General features: G+C 33.9%; 1 protein-coding gene and 1 long non-coding RNA gene across 5 annotated transcripts in view; one reads left to right on the top strand and one right to left on the bottom strand.

Annotated features, from left to right (window-relative positions):
* The window catches only part of ZFHX4 (zinc finger homeobox 4), a 296,146-nt gene that overhangs the window by 106,590 nt on the left and 172,448 nt on the right, over positions 1-17,108 (top strand). The window contains exon 1 of one of the 4 annotated variants that reach the window (XM_063923970.1): positions 10,278-10,645. The exons of 1 other annotated variant lie outside the window; for it this stretch is intronic. The gene's annotated coding sequence lies outside the window, so the exon portion shown is untranslated. Of the gene's footprint in view, positions 1-10,277; positions 10,646-16,461; positions 16,549-17,108 lie in introns of those variants that run through there. 2 more of the 4 variants (XM_063923966.1, XM_063923963.1) reach the window with 2 other exon arrangements.
* LOC134928334 (uncharacterized) lies at positions 7,687-15,963 on the bottom strand. Its single transcript, XR_010177897.1, has 3 exons — positions 15,784-15,963; positions 13,543-13,821; positions 7,687-8,547 (listed from the first exon to the last, which is right to left on the bottom strand). It is a non-coding gene; the product is annotated as an uncharacterized LOC134928334 (long non-coding RNA).

Genomic DNA, 17,108 nt, shown 5'->3' with positions numbered 1-17,108 from the left:
AAATATCCAGTGGAATTGCCCTGGGGTTTATCACAAACTTGGGATGGTGATACATGCTACCTATTATAGTCTGTTACCTAGAGTTGATTTGTTTTGTTTTTTAATTCACATTCAATACCATTCATATATATCAATCCCATTAGTTTACCAAGTTGCAATGTTACAGATGCGCTAATGCACTGTCCTAGCATAATTGGGCAATTTATTATCGGTATTCATATGTATGTCAGTGTGAGAATACGGTATCATATTTAAACGCTATATATTTATCATATATATTATGATTCTGGAACACATAATACTGGTGCAGATAGTCAGATTGCACATGATCACATAGTATTATTGGTTTAAAAATTATACCAAAGTTATAGGATGGTATCCTTTTTAATGCTTATTAATAATGGGTTTACTTCATATCCATAACATGGATTGTCAAAGAGGCCGCTGAACCTATATCTGTCCTTACGCTATGTTACCTTGATCCATTCTAATCTTTTACCCTAAATGTTAGAGTAGAATGCCAATATGCTTGTTTGCGCTTAATAGAAGTACATATCTCATGGTGTATGCGTGCACAAACATTATATTTACAGTAAAAAGTTTTAATAACTTGGGTCACTAGGCATATCATGTCATCATTTTCCTAAATAATATCTGTTATGTTAAAATAGCCCGTTACATTATTACCAACATAACATACGAGTATTGTTACTATTCAATTTAATGCATCTGTGTCTTATTTAAACGATATACATTTATCAAATATATTATGATTCTGGAACACGTAATACTGGTGTAGATAGGAAGATTGCCCATGATCACATAGTATTATTTGTTTAAAAATGTTACCAAAATTATAGGATAAATATCCAGTGGAATTGCCCTGGGGTTTATCACAAACTTGGGATGGTGATACATGCTACCTATTATAGTCTGTTACCTAGAGTTGATTTGTTTTGTTTTTTAATTCACATTCAATACCATTCATATATATCAATCCCATTAGTTTACCAAGTTGCAATGTTACAGATGCGCTAATGCACTGTCCTAGCATAATTGGGCAATTTATTATCGGTATTCATATGTATGTCAGTGTGAGAATACGGTATCATATTTAAACGCTATATATTTATCATATATATTATGATTCTGGAACACATAATACTGGTGCAGATAGTCAGATTGCACATGATCACATAGTATTATTGGTTTAAAAATTATACCAAAGTTATAGGATGGTATCCTTTTTAATGCTTATTAATGGTGGGTTTACTTCATATCCATAACATGGATTGTCAAAGAGGCCGCTGAACCTATATCTGTCCTTACGCTATGTTACCTTGATCCATTCTAATCTTTTACCCTTGATGTTAGAGTAGAATGCCAATATGCTTGTTTGTGCTTAATAGAAGTACATATCTCATGGTGTATGCGTGCACAAACATTATATTTACAGTAAAAAGTTTTAATAACTTGGGTCACTAGGCATATCATGTCATCATTTTCCTAAATAATATCTGTTATGTTAAAATAGCCCGTTACATTATTACCAACATAACATACGAGTATTGTTACTATTCAATTTAATGCATCTGTGTCTTATTTAAACGATATATATTTATCAAATATATTATGATTCTGGAACACGTAATACTGGTGTAGATAGGAAGATTGCCCATGATCACATAGTATTATTTGTTTAAAAATGTTACCAAAATTATAGGATAAATATCCAGTGGAATTGCCCTAGGGTTTATCACAAACTTGGGATGGTGATACATGCTAACTATTATAGTCTGTTACCTAGAGTTGATTTGTTTTGTTTTTTAATTCACATTCAATACCATTCATATATATCAATCCCATTAGTTTACCAAGTTGCAATGTTACAGATGCGCTAATGCACTGTCCTAGCATAATTGGGCAATTTATTATCGATATTCATATGTATGTCAGTGTGAGAATACGGTATCATATTTAAACGCTATATATTTATCATATATATTATGATTCTGGAACACATAATACTGGTGCAGATAGTCAGATTGCACATGATCACATAGTAGTATTTGTTTAAAAATTACCAATATACTTGTTTGCGCTTAATAGAAGTACATATCTCATGGTGTATGCGTGCACAAACATATTTACAGTAAAAAGTTTTAATAACTTGGGTCACTAGGCATATCATGTCATAATTTTCCTAAATAGTATCTGTTATGTTAAAATAGCCCCGTTACATTATTACCAACATAACATACGAGTATTGTTACTATTCAATTTAATGCATCTGTGTCTTATTTAAACAATATATATTTATCAAATATATTATGATTCTGGAACACGTAATACTGGTGTAGATAGGAAGATTGCCCATGATCACATAGTATTATTTGTTTAAAATTCATACCCCCATAAGGGTATTACATTAGCAAAATATAGGAACATATAAGATTCATCATGAAAAATTCAGTTATATCATCTGTCATGTTGATATTCTATTTACAATATTTAGTGTTACAACATGCATGAAACATCTTAGATTTAGGAACGTTTGGAAATATTTATGTCAAGCACATATCTATACGACACAGGGACCTATATGATTACTGTATACTGAGTTAACTAGTTAGTCAGAAATCATTACAGATCTCTTGTTTTGTTTAGCGATCTTATATATCATGATTCATATCTTCTTAGTGACCTGTAGTATATGTGTATATACCAAAATCATAATGTAAAGGATTACAGTAGCCGGAACTGCTTATTATCGGTTTTCATATGTATGTCAGTGTGAGAATAAGGTATCTTATTTAAACGCTATATATTTATCATATATATTATGATTCTGGAACACATAATACTGGTGCAGATAGTCAGATTGCACATGATCGCATAGTAGTATTTGTTTAAAAATTATACCAAAGTTATAGGATGGTATCCTTTTTAATGCTTATTAATAATGGGTTTACTTCATATCCATAACATGGATTGTCAAAGAGGCCGCTGAACCTATATCTGTCCTTACGCTATGTTACCTTGATCCATTCTAATCTTTTACCCTAAATGTTAGAGTAGAATGCCAATATGCTTGTTTGTGCTTAATAGAAGTACATATCTCATGGTGTATGCGTGCACAAACATTATATTTACAGTAAAAAGTTTTAATAACTTGGGTCACTAGGCATATCATGTCATCATTTTCCTAAATAATATCTGTTATGTTAAAATAGCCCGTTACATTATTACCAACATAACATACGAGTATTGTTACTATTCAATTTAATGCATCTGTGTCTTATTTAAACGATATACATTTATCAAATATATTATGATTCTGGAACACGTAATACTGGTGTAGATAGGAAGATTGCCCATGATCACATAGTATTATTTGTTTAAAAATGTTACCAAAATTATAGGATAAATATCCAGTGGAATTGCCCTGGGGTTTATCACAAACTTGGGATGGTGATACATGCTACCTATTATAGTCTGTTACCTAGAGTTGATTTGTTTTGTTTTTTAATTCACATTCAATACCATTCATATATATCAATCCCATTAGTTTACCAAGTTGCAATGTTACAGATGCGCTAATGCACTGTCCTAGCATAATTGGGCAATTTATTATCGGTATTCATATGTATGTCAGTGTGAGAATACGGTATCATATTTAAACGCTATATATTTATCATATATATTATGATTCTGGAACACATAATACTGGTGCAGATAGTCAGATTGCACATGATCACATAGTATTATTGGTTTAAAAATTATACCAAAGTTATAGGATGGTATCCTTTTTAATGCTTATTAATGGTGGGTTTACTTCATATCCATAACATGGATTGTCAAAGAGGCCGCTGAACCTATATCTGTCCTTACGCTATGTTACCTTGATCCATTCTAATCTTTTACCCTTGATGTTAGAGTAGAATGCCAATATGCTTGTTTGTGCTTAATAGAAGTACATATCTCATGGTGTATGCGTGCACAAACATTATATTTACAGTAAAAAGTTTTAATAACTTGGGTCACTAGGCATATCATGTCATAATTTTCCTAAATAATATCTGTTATGTTAAAATAGCCCGTTACATTATTACCAACATAACATACGAGTATTGTTACTATTCAATTTAATGCATCTGTGTCTTATTTAAACGATATATATTTATCAAATATATTATGATTCTGGAACACGTAATACTGGTGACGACAAGTCTGGTCATGTCTGCTTGCAATCAAAGTTCAGCGATCGGCCATAATAAAGATAAACTTTTTAGTTCTATTTAACACACAGTAACATATGTCATGTATGCAGCATAGATTGTAATATACAGTTAAGCTTTTTAAATATTCTTCAATTTAAAATCAAATACGCTGTTTCTACATATGTTTGCAAAAAATAACGTGTGAGAATGTCATTTTGAAATTTGTGCTGTCATCAGTAATCATGCATTGCCATTAAAATCAATACGCTTTTTAAATCCGTACCAGGTGTGATGCTTCCGTGCATCTAAGAAAAAGGACACAATAGTACCATATGTGACATGGCATGAAGTTTCAGCTGCTGGAATGTAAGAACATTTTGTGTTACTTCAAAATATATCTTTTTTTTTTTTGTGAGTGTCATATGTGACATTCTTTTCAAAGCTATTATCTTCTAATACAGTTTAATATCGAACACTATAAATTTAAATAAAATTTTATATAAAATTTTATATTAAAGCGATATAAAACACTATCATTTAATATTAAAGGGGGTGGAGCCTAGGAGCAAGGGGGTGTTACCACCTGTCAGTTTGACAGAAAGGTTGTCTTTATCTACTTATGTTAATTACTTGTGACATATGTTTTTGCAAGCCTTGTCTTTAACTGTAGTAAACCTGAGCTCTCTTTGATATAGCAGGTCATAATGTCATAATTGGTGGTATCCAGAGGTTACCTGAGGCTGCATATTTTCTCTTAAATGAGGTATGCTTATAGAAAAAGCATAATTGTCTGAACTAAGCCTTCTGGGATTTAATTCCAGCGATAATTACACTTAAACATATCGCTCAATTAAGTTACATTATTGTATGTAGGGTATGAGATCAAATGAAATATGTCTTCCAGATTAGTGTTACTTGACAACTGATAGATACTGTAGAAAGATAGAGATTTAAAACAGATGGATAGACAGATACTGTAAATAAAAATAGACAGACAGAAAGATAGATAGACAGAAAGATAGATAGATAGATAGATAGATAGATAGATAGATAGATAGATAGATAGATAGATAGATATGGTAGATATGGTAGATAGACAGACAGACAGACAGATAGATAGATAGATAGATAGATAGATAGATAGAAGATATAAACTGTGCACACACCAGCATAAAACACAATACAAATCTAACTTTTTGTCAAGTGCAGCATTATAAAGATGGGGAATATATATTTAAATCACTTATGTGATGAAATCATACCTGGTGGCAATGAGCGTAAGGCAGCATTATATAGACAGACCACTGTATAGAAAACGTCACAGTAAAAGATAATTAAAAATGCAGAGTGTCTGACATTGGTTTATGGAATTATATAGTTATTCATCAAATTGTTATAACGTATATTATTGGAAATAACAATTGTCATGTTTTGTCTATATGATACAGAAGTCTGCATTCAGAAAATAGGGATCATGGAACAATGCACCATCAGTAAGACATCTCTTCTCATGTCAATTGTGCCACTTCTGTCTCCAATTGTGAAATATGTACAGAACGTATTTAGATGCAGTACAAAGTCACTGGTACAAGTGCTGCACTTACTCATGAAATGGAAGTGTCTTATTGTTCCATTCATACTATATAACATACAAGTCTGCTGAATTTTGGTCCAATCACTATGCAATTTGCTTTTACGGGCTTGTTGAATACACCACTTAATGTAGTAGTAGCAGCGGCTGCAGGGACATTATTCCTTGCACTATAATCCTCAACACTTCATACTTCTGTCTTGGTGCCTCTCTACAATAGCTCCACTTTGATGTGCTAGGCGAGTCTCTCTCTCCACTGTGTTGATCATGACAAGAGGTTGCAGGTCCGTGGCATTAAGTTTGAAGTTTCATCGTATAGTAAGAAGAAGCAAACGGCAACATGAACGCTCCATGTTTCCAGTTATGACCACTGATGTTGGACAGATGTGAGATTTTAAAAGCATGGTGCTGTTCAATCCTTTAGATGTAACGTTAGCTCACCGAAATGAAATTTTCTACATCGTAAAGATGATAAAAAACAATTGAGCAGTTTAAGTGAGATGCCCATGAGCTACCTGGCTGAATGCGCCAGTTATAAATATGGCCTATTTTGGATTTCTGGCAAAAATGGGGTTAAGAAAGTGACTTTTAGAATTTTCTTTTTACAATTTCCAGCAGATAGCTGCATGCTGGATTTTCTTATTACTAGGACTTAAGTGAAACAAGACGAAGATCATCTTTACAAGTTGTCAAGACATGGCAGGGATTAGTTTAATTTAGATTTACAGTGATTATGTTGCTAGAAGGTGGTAGGAGAGATACAGAGTATCACCAAAGAGAACACAGTGTACTACTGACTGCTCACTGAACAATTAAACAACATACACCTTTCTCCCAAATCATTGAGATCAGTTATTATGTATAGAACTAGATGGGACTGAACAGTAGTATTCAATTTTGCGTATTAACAGGATGTTTATACTGGTTTTATACTACCTATAACCATAGCTACAGGAGTGACACAATTGCCTAAAACTATAGTAAGGCTCTCCAAAAATAATGATAATAGGTAGCCTCGGGACTTAGGTTTAGAATTGTCTACATATAATTATTCACAGTACTCTAAAAAGTGGAGTGGGTTTTGAAAATAGCTTAAAATTACTTTATATTGAAAGTGATATGATTACACTAAACAAAAAAAAAACTAATAAACATATACACACCCACCAAGTCAGAATACATCTATTTAACCAACTAACGTCCATTTACCCATAAATATACACTTATACTGTACTCACTTAAATTTAATGTATTGCGTTCATGAGTAAATTTATAAAATATATGTGTATATATATATGTACATATATATATATATATATATATATATACATACATACACACACACACACACACAAACACACATATATATATATATATATATATATATATGTAAAGCTTATGTATCAGCGTTAATAAGGTAACTTTGTTTTCCATAAGCAGCCTTTTAAATATAAGATTGTGCTACCCCTTCTATTCCAGGTAAGGTGTTTCATCTCTGGCAATGTTATAATCATAATGATTTTACGTATATAGCACTTTTCTCCAAATTGGACTTGGAGGGCTCTAAATCACAAATAAAATGTAACAAAAAAGAACAACACAATGGAAACTGCTTATGCAAAGCCTCACTTACTGAATTTTCAGTGAAGTATCAGCATGCAAGCACTTGTTACTATACCTTTACTTTTCAGTAGTCTTACATTTTGTGAATCTAGGCCCAAATCCCACAACGAAAGATCTAAGTCAGGGGTTGTAACTAACAGATATCTTAAAGCCCACTCATAGGTTTGTCCAGGTTAAAATATTGCAGTAGAGCCGAGCTAACCATTAAACACACCAATTGTGGAACTGGTGGAAAAACACAATTGGGCCACATTTGAGTTATGTTTCTTTATTTACAATTGTTTTATAAACCAAAAGACAGGTATTCAGAAGCACACATGTACATTTCCAATAAACCTCACAGCCTAAACAGTTCGATATGAGCTAGGTCATTCCGATAAACCCGCTCCACCAAGATGCAGATTTGTGGAACTTCTGCAGTGATTTCTGCATCACTTATTACCATCTATTCCCTCTGCCTCATATTCTCACGGTAAGTTCAGTGGTTTTTACAAGTGCATCAGTCTCAGACAGCATTGGGAAGTGGAATGGTAATTTATGATAGATCTCAGTAAATCAAAATAGATAACCTGGGATTAGAATGAAAAAAATGAATGAGATATGAAATTAAACAAAAAAAAAAAGAAAAAATTAACACAGAATAATGGCCAAAAAAGGGATAGATTTATAGATAGAAATTTTGAAAAATTATAAGCAGTAACAACCTTTATATTGTAAAATAATATTATTAAAAATAATCTAGTATATCATTTCAGAAAAATAATTCATATACAGTGGTTAGTGGTACAACTAGGTTATGACATTGGGTGACAATGAATAAAATGTCTATTTTTGCAATGATTATATCATTTTAATAAAGGTTCAGATGCTCAGATTATGTAATAAAATTGTAAACTAAATGAAAGATATATCCAAGACAGTCAAATCAGAAATAATAAAGATAAAGAAATAAACATTTAACATAGTAGAGGATTGCTGTTAGTCCATAGTCTGTAGAAATGTATGGGGGTGGGGGGTGTATTTCTGCAGCTGAAGACATCAAGTCAAAGAAAACAATGTGTAGTGACAAATCATGAATATGGTAGAGATATTTCAAAGGACGTGCATTTAGTTCTGCAAAAAAAAAAAAAAAAAAAAAGGACGTAAGAACGTGAGTAGCTGGTTACTTTCAGAGATTAAAATATCTGCACTGCAAAAATAAAAGCTATAATATCAGCCATATGCACCAGCCCCTGAGTCTGAGGCAGAGGTAAGCTCTGTTCCGGATATTGCTTATAGGTACCTAGAGGTGACCCTTCAAATGATAACAGGGTAGAACAAGCAAAAAAATGGACAGAAGAGCAGGTAAGCCATGTTTAAGTTACACTAAGCTAAACTTACATGGGTATTATACTGTAGGTCACAAAAACAATACATACATTTAAATCTCAGAAGATAGATAGGTAAATAGTTTGATAGACACACAAGCACAGGTTAAACAACCATCTATATAAAAAAAAAAAACTAAGTTTTAGAAAAAAACAATAAACATATAATTTTCATAAACAGAAAATAATACATTCAATAAAAAATACATCCCAATAAGCAAAATTTTAAAAGGATAAAAAAAATGTTGTTCCAACACAGCACATTCCTCAAACACAATTTGGGACATTTGGCTTAGTGGAACACTAAATATAAAAGTGTTTGTGTTTAAAATAAGATGCCGGATTGAAATAGAGAGTTATGGAATAGCAGCAGGAGTTAAAGAGTGAAATGATTGGTAGACAGAAAGGGTTAACACAGGGAGCAGGAGTGGATGAGACAGACTGGAGCATGTGTTGCAGTGAGTAAGAAGTAGCATGGTCTGAGGGTTAGGTTAGATTTCCAAAGCTCTTATAGCTGATCGACCAGCCCGTCGGAGTCACTATTCAACCCGAGTCCCAAACACACGCCTCACTAACTACTTTACAGCCACTTCCATTGATTTTCTTTATCAAATAAACATAATACCCGTTACAGCAACACTTCCTCTTCTCATAGTCAGAATGCCACAAGCATGCAGCCTACATTTCACCACTTTGTAGATTCCTCCCCTCTAAATAAATTGCATCTTTTGGCACAAAATGACAAAAAAAATGATTGTTGCTTAGAAGATTTCGTTATACTATTGAAAAAGGAATATGGTTTAAGTAAACTGCAGCTGAATGGTTTTAAAGAGGTTCTGAAGCTGCAACAGCCAAGTAGTTAATATATGGTGTATTTTAGGAATATTTATAAATGGTTAATTTGTCCACGTGTCCAACCTTAATATGTTTATTAGAATGTTTTTCATAGGTTCTGGGTGAACAAGGTCAGAGCTATTTCTTTTAATTATAACAAAATTATGTTTATTAAAATCATGCTTTTCATAGTCCAAGGAGTTTAAAAAAAATGGTATTAAAATTTCTTCAAATGCTGCCTTTTGAACTATGTTCTCTTATGTATGTCAAAGGGTTGTTGAATTATTCATTATTATAATTACTATCATCATTGTCGTTTTTATATTATTAGACCTTTCCAGGTGAAAATAATTTTATTATCGAAATGTAATATCTTAAGAATGTCTCTCTTGCCTTTTGATAATCATTTTGGGGGGTTGGGGTGGTTTGTTTAAAAATTAGATAAATATTTTAAATGACTTGTAGTCTGTTATAGATTTCAGTTTATCTAATCAATTGAAATGCCAATAATTTGATTAAAGGTTTAGTGTTTTACAAACAACCATTTTGTGCCATTTAGGTGTCAAAGTCAGGTGTTCTTTCATTAGATGTTAAGGTTCTCTGCAAGGAGGCATGCCCATTGCATGCTAACAGTTTTTATTATATATATTCAAGTGCTAATAATGGTTTAAAATTTCTCCAAAAATTGAAAGAATGCAAATAAAATGCATTGATCTATCCAAATGCTGCTGTGCCTTGGTCAATGTATTTAAGAGGAGCCCTTAAAAATCCAGGTGAATTATATGTGATCATACAGTGATTGCAGAATATTAAATTAAACTTAGATAAATCCGCATTGAAGGAGGCAGCACCCAATCCTGAATTTATTTCCCATTTTCTATAACAGCATCACTGCGCGCCTCTCTTTGCAATGACAATGTGCCAAATCTCGGCATTTTGAAAACATTTTCCATATGCTTTAACAGGAGGCTGATAGACAAAGGAAAGAAGATGATCTTTTTTCTCCAGAGGTATAGTTTCCTTTCATCTTTCGTTTTTGGGTGTTTTTGTCTCAAAAATGGAAAATATAAAACTATTTTGAAGCAGTAACAGTTAGCTTACATATGCAAATTTTTAAAGCAGACATATATTGTGTTTGTTTTTTGCTTAAAATATAGGCTCTGGGCAAGCATCTTTTCTATAAAGTATTGATCCATTTAGTTGGTGTAATTTTTTTTTTTGTTTCTATGCTTTTTTTTACAGTTTTGTGTACAATATTTGTAGTTACAATATGGATTCTTTAACAAATAAGCAGCTAAAATGACTGTATATTATTTTTAATTCTGTCTTGTTTTTAGGGTAAACTGACATTTATATAGTTGGTTTTAGTCATTTGTCCAGACCAGGGTATGTTTTTTAAACTGTTTGTTTACAGTAAATTAAATACATTGAATAAGCTGTATTGTTTGCAGATTCATTTTAAATAGGTCTGTTTGATTTACTTTTCAGGTCAATTTAATTATTATTTAGCTGTTATTATTGCTGTATGCTAGTCATTTTATAATGTTTTATTAGGTCTTGCCTTAATCCTAACAGTGAAATATGTTTAATATTTTTTTTCAGATATTTTGGTTTTAAGGATTTTTGGTGGATTTAAAAGAGTGTGTAATTGTTGGAGTTAAGTCAATATTTTGGTTTTCTTTTTTTGGGGGTTTAGTGTCAGAGCTATTAGAGTGCTTTGGAGATAGTAGGATGCTGTTCTATGGCTGCAGTGATGTGATTTGTTTATAAACACTGGATGGTTGCCTGGAATGGGGGAGGTGGTGCTGCTGTCAGAGAGCTTTGACCTCTTAAAGCCCAGAGGGCTCCTGAACCCATAACCCTGTCTGCGCCCTGGCTCATTCTACCTTACCTTCTCCCTTCCGTGTCATCTTTTTTTCCTTTTATTCCAGTGTTCTGTCCCTTTGTTCATAACACCGCTATCCCTGCTTCCTTTAATGCAACCTTTGCTCTTTTCTTCCTTCCCTTCTTTCGATATCTCGCCTTTATCGCATTCTCTGTTATTTTTTTGCAAGTATATGATTAGTAAAACTTGGCTCCTCTTCCTTAATTCTCTTTACATATCACCTTGACTTCTCCTCCACAAATGTTTCACATGTTGCCTAAGGCACCAGTGGGTGATAGAAGAAGCATGAAAGTTACATGGTGAGAGCATCCTACTCGCATGAACTGGCTTTGTATGGGTACTTTAAGAGTAAAATTAAACTGGAAGAAAGGCTCTCTGGGACCTGTACTCACCTCTCCAAATCTCTCTAGCCAAGTGTTTTCCTTTCTCTTGAGATAATTTTGTTTCCAATCAAAAGTCAGCAAGAGGACCGGAGTGAGTGATTGTTACCAGCAATAAGTTTGTTTTAATTGTTTGTTTTGTTTGGATCAGCTGTTACTTAAACAGGGGGCAGTAATTGGCAGTCCGGGCAACTGTATTTACAACACATTTACATATGTACATGTCAGTGGGTGTTAATGATTTGCGTATGTTGCAGGCAATTAGAATTAATTATGGGGCTTCTCCTAAATATCAACATTATTTAAACAAATATAGAACAAATTGCTATGGAATTAAAATATATTGAAAAGAAGTTGTTGGGTGTATTTTGTATTTTTTTATTTATTACCAAATATTTTTTTTTAAGAAAAGGTTAGTTAACACACTGCTTTGTCAAATAGCCCCCGGGAGGAAGAGAGGCAACACACACACACAAAAAGAAGCTGAGAAGAGGGGGCTGGGGATCTGAAAGTGTCTCCAGTTCAGACAAAGGGTCTCTAACACTGAAATCTTGTAATACCTCATTTCAAACTGAGCTGTTCTATAGACTTAGTGAACACCGTCAAAAGACATGGATTCTCTTTCCCTTGGGCAGAGGGTGGGAGGGAATTGGGACAGTTATTAGTGATGGGACGTCTATTAAAAGGGAGATGCTATGTAATTACAGGTTTTAGCATGTCCATGCAGTAGTTTTTTTTATTTTTTTTCAGTTGTTTGCTGAGATCGATTTACAGACTAAATAAATGTTTGCCTTTATTTTCCACATAAAGTGACCACACGTCCCATAAAAAGAGTAGTCGTGCTCTGTTTATAAAACCAATGTTCACTGTTTAACCCATTAGTTGCTGAAAAGGCCCAGAGCATACTACATCAAAGAAATATTGAGGAGATGCATTACTCCTACCTAGGTGCTTTGTTACTCAAATTGTACTTGTGGTATAGTCAAAAAATGATTTAAAAGAATGGGATGTGGAGAAAAGAAGAGATCAGAGGCTGTGGCTGATGCATTCGTGCAGGATTGTAAGGCAGAGGGGAGGGAAATGACAGTAACAGGAGCAATCGGAAAGGGGAGTGAAAACGTAGAGTCAATTAGTGAAATAAATGACTTTTTTTAGGAGAATAGGAATTTTAATTCAGGCATAAGAGAAGCAGAATCGAAATGAAATGCAGAAATGAAGAGTATTCTCATATGACCACAGACTACAGGGTAGGTACATGCAAGAGGTTATTTACACACATCAAGGAAGGAACAGTAAAAGTAAGAAGGAGGTGTTACATATACTGGGATGCAGTATTTAAACTCAACATGCATGGCTATAAAAATGCCCAGGAAAATAATGCCCTCAGAATAATGAAATGAACTGATGAACTTAAGAATTTGTTGAAAGCAAAGAAGATTGAGGGAATGAACACACATTTTGGACAGTAAGCATCTGTATGAAAGCAGCAGACCTCAATGATTTGTGGAATGAAAAGCTATAAAAAGCAAGCTAAAATAAATAGTGAAAGGAAAAAAAATAAAGAAATAAAGGGGAAATGGGTGAGATATCAAAGTGAAATAAAACATAAATAATAAACATGATAGAGTTTGATAGAACAAACCTGAATGGATCTGCCTAACGCTGCCTGCCTCCTTGCTTCTTTCCTTGCTCGCTTTCATCCATCCTTCCCTCCCCTCCTTTCTCCTCTCCCGGGTCGCTGCTGCCTCCTCTCTGTCCTTTCTCTTGCACTCTTCATATCGTCCCCTTCACATCTGCCAACCTGGCTCTCTCTCTCCGTTTTAACCTTCTTCGATTTTTCCTAGATTCCTGGCCATCCCTGATTTTCTTCTAACTGAACTTCCCGCAGTATCTTTTTTTTTTTTTTTTTTCCCCAGAGCTACTATTTTTAGGAAGAGAGAGAGAGGGAGAGGGCAGAGAATAAAAGGGTTAGGAGGGGCAGTAAACATTCACAGGGGAAAGAATGAAAATGGGAACTCACCTCTTCACATTCCCTGCCTTCCCTTTTGTCCATTTAGCTATAATTCAGTAACACTCAAACCATACTTAAAAAGATATAAAGAAAGCTACAACAATAAGGATGACAGGACTGATATGTCCTTTTGTATTTTCATAGTGCTTTTTCTAGCTATGGATATTTCCATAAAATGGGCCAGTATGAGAAAATAAATTCTTATTATTTATTAGTACACGTAGATTGTTTGGACAGGTTTATAAGTTTTCAGTGATCTTCCGCTTAACAACTAATTAACATTCACACACAGGTGATCATCTACTGTACAGTACATTTGTATATTTATGGTAATATATACAAACACACACACACACACATATATATATATATATATATATATATATATATACTGTATATATATATATCTATCATATATACATATATATATATATATTACTTATCATAAAATCTAAAAGACAAATACTTTCAATAAGACGGTATCAATAAAATGTTATATAGATTATTGAATAATGTATTTATATATATATATATATATATATATATATATACACAAACACGCAAAAGGACATATATATATATATATACACATATGCCACTTTCCGCAGCTTTTGCATACCTATCTGTGTGTCTGTTTATATATGCACACCCATATTGCATTACTGTGCAATTGTTGTGTGTAGGTGTGTATGGGGATAATAAAGAGAAATCTAGGGTCCACTTGAGATTTTCAGAGAAATATTCTTGGGAAGGCTTGGAGCAATTATACAGCTACGCGGTGCAGTTTCTTCTATCATCTTCTTGGGTAGTAAGGTACATATTTGGTCTGGAATAACCATCATGCAAAATCTGTTTGTTATATGTTCATAAGATTCCATAAATATGTTTCCATGTGACTTTGCTACCTATATACCCATAGTAAGTCAAATTCTGAGAATATTATGCATCTTAGAAACACAGCTAACGCTTTACGTATGAAAAGTTTAATTTTTAAACATTATTCACCTAACAGATTTGCCAAAAAGTGAAATATTCAAATGGCTGACCTTAGATTTGCCAAAATTCTTGTCTGTGTGTTATGATTTTTTTTACTCCTCTGAAATAGACCTGGAGCCTTAATAGTGCTAACCCTTTCTGCTGGCATTTGGCAGACTTGGTACTTAAGGCCTACAGTAAGACAAGTTTTTGACGCGTAGCCCAGGAATCCTGGACTTAAAAGGCACGTCAGTTCCAACATGAGGTTATGGTTCACCTGCTTAGGCTTTTGACACTGTAAACATCCCTTGCTCTCAACTTGTATTTACTTTTGCTTTGTGGAACTCCTGTTGCTGAAACTGTGCGATTACGCAAAATATCTATATCTGTGTAATTTAGACACACTTCCAAGTAACCTACCAACTTCACTTAATCAGCCTTATTATATGCTGTATTGTTATTGGGTTTTTTTTAAATTATATTTTAATAATCATCTCACCCATTGTTCATTCATAAACATAAACATTTTAAATACACAGAAGTTTCTTAAAATTGTATCGTGTACGTTGCCAATTTTCCTCCAGCGCAAAAATGCTTCGGGGAATGTCCGTGTCTGAAAGCGTACGGCAAGTAGAAATACAGTAGCAAGTGTACTTTTTTTCTTATCATAGAGAGCGTACACCCATCAAAACATATAACATTAGCATGTACTTTCAATATTAATTTTACAATCAATTTTTTTAAATAAATGTAAATAATTATAAAAATTTTTAAATAATTCAATAAATTTTATAGTATAACTTTGAAATTTCAATTTACTATTTTCTATTTTTTTATTTTTTACACACACTTGGCTTGTGAACACCTCTAAAATAGGTGGTCTAGAAAGGTTCCTACCTCATTTCATTTAAATGCCTTGAAAGGTAAATGTGAGAGTTTTTTTTATCATTCTTCTGGTATGTGATTATCTTTGCGATTCTGCTCATTCTCCCCAGCCCTATAGTTTGTATACATGTGTGTGTTAGTAATTAAGTCTTCAGCCAGGAGTGGATGGGCTGCTCTGTGATCCTGCTTCTGATTATTGTTGTGGTTTGTACAGCCCCAGCGAGCGGCTCTAAGTCCGGGCTGCACGTCATTTGCAATCTGGAGACTGTTGATCACCTCACTAATTACACCTCCCCCTCTCTCTCTCCTCTCTCTCTCTCTTTCTCGCTCGCTCTCTCTCATTCCCAGAGTGCATATCAGGAACAGACACACAAAGACATGCGCACTCAACTTAATCAGCCATTTTTTTAAACAGGGCTAAAACGATAATAATTAGCAGAATAAAGACATTCATTTCCTTTCCTCCTTTTCCCAAGCCCTTCACAAGCAAACAGCGAGGCAGCGGATGGCACATGCTTTCACACCCAGCGGACCCAGAACAACAAGCAGAGCCCCCTCTCCGCTCTATTCCTCGTATCTGCACTCCTGCAAAAAGTTCCAGGATTATTCCTTTTTTTTTGTACGATTGTCCTTTTTTTATTCTGATTTTTTTTTTGTCCTCTTGATGAACGTTATCCTTTTATTGGATGGGATCAGCTATTGTGAATAAGCTGAAGAGAGTGACACACACAGTCTATACAAGAAGATCGAGTGAAAACTGCAAGAGGGAAATGGAAAGTAAGTTTTTTTTTTTCTTTAACTTTTATTGAGCAGTTTGTGTTAAATTTAGGTCGGGTATTGATTATCTTTCCAGGCTGATCTTGCACAATCTTTGATATTTTGCTCTCTCGCACTCTCCCACTCTCTCTCTCTCTGCTTGCTCGCTCAGAGCCTCACTTTGTTTCTTTCACATACACAGACACACACACGCACACACACACACACATACACACACGTTCCCCATCTGCACAGATCCCAGCTAACTCCCCCTTTCTTTTCTTTAGTCCGAGCTGACATACCAGGGAGCAGTCCGCACTGATTACTGCTGGGTGTCCGCTCTCCTTTCTTTCCTCTTTTCCCACTCCAGTTTTCTCTCCGTCGCAGCTTGGATTAGGCATCTCAACGCAGGGGGAAAAAAACTGTCAGACAGCGAGAAGCCTGGCTGTCAAAAAAAAAAAAAAAAAAAGGAAAAGCTCCACATCTCTTGGCCAGGGATGTCTGGAAGCTGCATTTCCCCTCTAAAGATAAATAAAAATTCTGAAGCGTGACTCTACTACCACATTTTCCTCCCAGTTTGA

Source organism: Pseudophryne corroboree, chromosome 5 (genome assembly GCF_028390025.1).
Source record: "Pseudophryne corroboree isolate aPseCor3 chromosome 5, aPseCor3.hap2, whole genome shotgun sequence".
NCBI lineage: Eukaryota > Metazoa > Chordata > Amphibia > Anura > Myobatrachidae > Pseudophryne > Pseudophryne corroboree.
The sequence above is the reverse complement of the archived record's forward strand: the minus strand, read 5'-3'. Positions and strand labels throughout refer to the sequence as shown.